The sequence below is a fragment of the Corvus brachyrhynchos genome, unplaced genomic scaffold (genome assembly GCF_000691975.1).
Source record: "Corvus brachyrhynchos isolate BGI_N302 unplaced genomic scaffold, ASM69197v1 scaffold155, whole genome shotgun sequence".
Lineage (NCBI taxonomy): Eukaryota > Metazoa > Chordata > Aves > Passeriformes > Corvidae > Corvus > Corvus brachyrhynchos.
Window position 1 is genome coordinate 692,704 of NW_008238434.1, and position 3,891 is coordinate 696,594.

Sequence of the window (3,891 nt, forward strand, 5' to 3'; positions counted from 1 at the left end):
GCGCCTGGCATCGGCAGCAAAGCGGAGAGCAGAGGAGGCGACGCACGGAGAACTGAGCGGCGCGGCCCGGCCCGGCCTGGCCCGCGCAGCCCCGAACGCGACCCCGGGAAGGGCGCGCAGGCATGAGAAGCCCCGACAATTCCAACACGGGAGCGACCACAGGAGAGAGCAAAGACGCAGCGAGACAGAAAACAGCAGCCACTCGGAAAAAGGAAAAGATCATAGTAACTAAGATCTTAGGGATAGTAAAATGGTATAATGTTAAGCAAAATTATGGTTTTATAACAAGGTGTGACAACCAGCAAGACATATTCGTGCATAGAACTGCTATTAAAAAGAATAACCCTGAAAAATGCATCCCAAGCTTGGCAGATGGAGAAGTCGTGGAATTCAAAATTATACGAGGTAGAAAAGGGTTACAAGCGTCGCAGGTCACTGGGCCTGATGGTGTTCCTGTAAAAGGCAGTATATATGCAAAAAATCGTAGTCATGTTAGACAATATCTCCATTGTAAGTCCCCCCTACAGTCTCCCTTTCCTAATCCCACCTTTCCCTTTTACCCTATGTCCTATTACCCTCAGTGTATTCCCAATCCGTTTTTTCACCCATGGTTTCCCTCACAAAACCATGCTTTTGCCAATTGTTTCCCCAAAAATCCCTTCCCAATGCCGAGTGGGGGATGAAAAGGGGGAGGGAAGAAGTTAAACCCTCTCCTGCCTCAGTTTCCCCACAAAGCATGCTCAGAGAGTTCTGTCTCCCTTCTGTCAGCCCTAAGATGTTCCACAGAATCTGACTGGACATTTATAGACTCAGGAGGGCGGCTTGTTTTGTTTTGAAACTGTTCTTGTTATGTTTATCCAGTTGTTTTCATTCTCCTTTTATTAAAATAAAACGGGTGAGGTGTTGGGGTCATGCAATAGTGAAAAAGAAATTACACTATATAGAGATGAAAATAACAGGAAGCTAAACATGGAAACAAATATTGCCTCAGGGATGAGTAGAGTGCTTGCTATCCAGCCATCACCCTTGATGACACCTGTCTTTCTCAAAAACATGATTAAGGCAGAGCTCCGGCCATGTGGCTGGAGAAATAAACATCTCTGAAACATCTAGCAAGAATCTGTCTGTCCATATATATTTCCTTTCCACGGGACTCCTGGTTTGGTATATGCATGTTGCAGGATCCCCACTGCAACACATGACTGTTCTCATTTCTCCCATTTCTGAAGTGAAGAGCTTCATTAAAATATCAGGAAATCATCAGTGCCTTTCAGAAAATAAAACAGGGTAACTTAGGCATTTGAAACAGTCTTCAGCCTGAAACACAGTTGTGCTGAGAGCAGCTACCTGATTCAAGTAATGGTCTATTTTTTACCCACAACAAGTAGGACACAGGTACAATACAAATACTTTTGGCGTTGACAAGCGAACTGCATTCCCATTTATAGGGGAAGACAGACAGATCCTCATTAGCACTGCTGTATTGATATAACTCAGGCAACATGCGAGGCATGCACACACTGATTACACTGCAGTACTGTGATGAAAGCCAATTTTTTTTCCCCATAAATAGGCCAAATTGGTGTTTCTACACCAGTGGTTTACCTGCTATCTTAAGAGGCTTGTTCTTTTCTTTTAGCACAGAGGTGGAGCTGCTTTCAAAAGAAAACAACCAGGTACAAGCCACTGACCTTCCATACTCAATTATATCATCTTTCCTCTTTCCAAGAGTTTTGAGGGGCTTATTATTATAAAAATAATGATAATATTGTCTTTGCAAATATTTGTCTCTGGCTACTTTTAGTCCATGACTCTTCCAGATCCAAGTCAATTCATTCCCGCAGCAGGAGGAGAACTGAAGCAGGAAAGCCAATTTCTGTTCTCATGTACAAAAAAGTCAGGATGAAATTTGTCCTCTTCTTGCAGGAACAACCCCCAGTACTTGGTTTTGATATTAAACCCATAATTTATTCTTGGGTAATGAACTAATACCTGCTTTAAGCATCACTAGGCAGGGACAGAGCACCAGGCACAGCTGATGGGCGCTACCCTTAGTACCAAATATGTCCTAGATATCAGAAATTGTTTACACTGTTTATAATTTTTCAGCTTCTAAAAATAACTCTCCAGTATGCACTGTCTCATCACAGAAATGAGAAAAACAAACACCAGAAATCAGGGAAATAGCTATTTTCTGCTTTTAGACATATCATTGACTACGTGAGAGTGGCAGACAAAGACTCCATCAACAAATTTGTGCATAAGGAAATAGATTTTCATGTAAATAATTATTATGAATGTTAACTAGCTGCACACATCACAAGGAAAACATTAGGGAGGTTTGTTTGGGGAGGCTAAACAAAATATGTTTGCTTCGTGCTGTTCTTTTATGGTCATTTTTATTGGAAGCACAGTTTATAGAGGCATAGCAATCATATATGTTTCACTGTAAAAGCACCACATTTCTCTGGAAACAGTAGCAGGCTCTCTGCAGAAAAAACAAAGTTGGCCAAACTTCATAGTTATCAACCTAGAGTTGAAAATATTCCCTCTTTTGGAATGTCTCTTGATGTTGTTTATGTGCACCTTTATGATAGTGATTTCCAGTGCAGCGAAAAATAATTAATTGCTAGAAAGTTGAAGGTAGAAATGACTTCAAATGGGATCTTGCCAAGGATTTGGCAAACAAACTGTTAGCTATTTCAACATTTTCATCATGGTGAAGGAAAAATGTCCTCAGATGAAAACTTATCTGCCTGGATTATTGGATGATACTAAAACTCTAAGTGATGAAAAGGATGTAAGCTTGCTGGAGTCTTTCTAGTTCACATGGTAGCATTTCCTGGCAGTAACAGTCTGAGACAGCTTTTATAACCCAATCTTCAAAGAGGCCTCACCTCTATCTCCAGTTTTTCAGCTGTTTTCATTAAAAACTCTGCCTCTGTAAACAGAAAAACATGGGTTTCCAGCGAAAATTTGGGTGCATGGTGCCATAGAGCTGATAGGCATTTCATTTGTGGGAAAACAACTTCCATGCTAAGGAGGAGAACCACTCTGCTGTCCCCCTGCTGAGTAGGACAAGGACACCAAAGTCAGAAGGGCCTGTGTTTGAGATCCACAGAAATATCTCAAAGGCAGGTGCCAAGAGGTTGGCACCAGACTCTTTTCGGTGGTGCCCAGTGACAGGACAAGGAGCAATGGACAAAAACTGAAACATGAGAAGTTTAACAACATGGAACCATGGAATAGCCAGAGTTGGAAGGACCCACATGGTCATCAAGTCCAGCTCCTGGTCCCGCACAGACACCCCAACAATCCCACCCTGTGCATCCCTGGGAGCGGTGTGCAAACGCTCCTGGAGCTCCGGCAGCCTCGGGGCTGTGCCCATTCCCTGGGGAGCCTGGGCAGTGCCCAGCACCCTCTGGGGGAAGAACCTTTCCCTGATCTCCAGCCTGACCCTCCCTGGGTATGGCAGGAATCCAGCCATTCCCTGGGTCCTGTCCCTGGTCACAGAGAGCAGAGATTAGAGCTGCTCCTCCACTTCCATGGGGAAGAACTTCTTTCCGTGGGGGGAGGCAGAGCTCTGGAACAGCTGCCCATGGAGGGTGTGGAGTCTCCAAGGCTGAAATATCCCAAACTCACCTGCAAGTGTCCCTGTGTCACCTGCTCCGGGTGACCCTGCCTTGGTGAGGGGTTGGACTGGATCATCTCCAGAAGTCCCCCTTAACCCCATCGATTCCATGAGTCTGTATTTGTGCATCTGTGACCTCACCGGGAGCCTGCTGCTTTCCCGCTCATGGCCTCTGGCCTGCGGCGCCGGGCTCTATGTGCGGGATGAGAGGTGCCCGTACCCCCGCACCCCGGCTCCTCCCCCGCGGTGACGGCCCCGCG

The 3,891-nt window shown here is 45.2% G+C and overlaps 1 long non-coding RNA gene across 1 annotated transcript in view; it reads right to left on the reverse strand.

Annotated features, from left to right (window-relative positions):
- The window catches only part of LOC108447204, a 5,717-nt gene extending 1,876 nt beyond the window's left edge, over positions 1–3,841 (reverse strand). Inside the window, exon 1 of the long non-coding RNA XR_001862622.1 lies at positions 3,643–3,841. This is a non-coding gene — a long non-coding RNA (uncharacterized LOC108447204). The remainder of the gene's footprint in view (positions 1–3,642) is intronic.
- Positions 3,842–3,891: the final 50 nt, after the last annotated feature.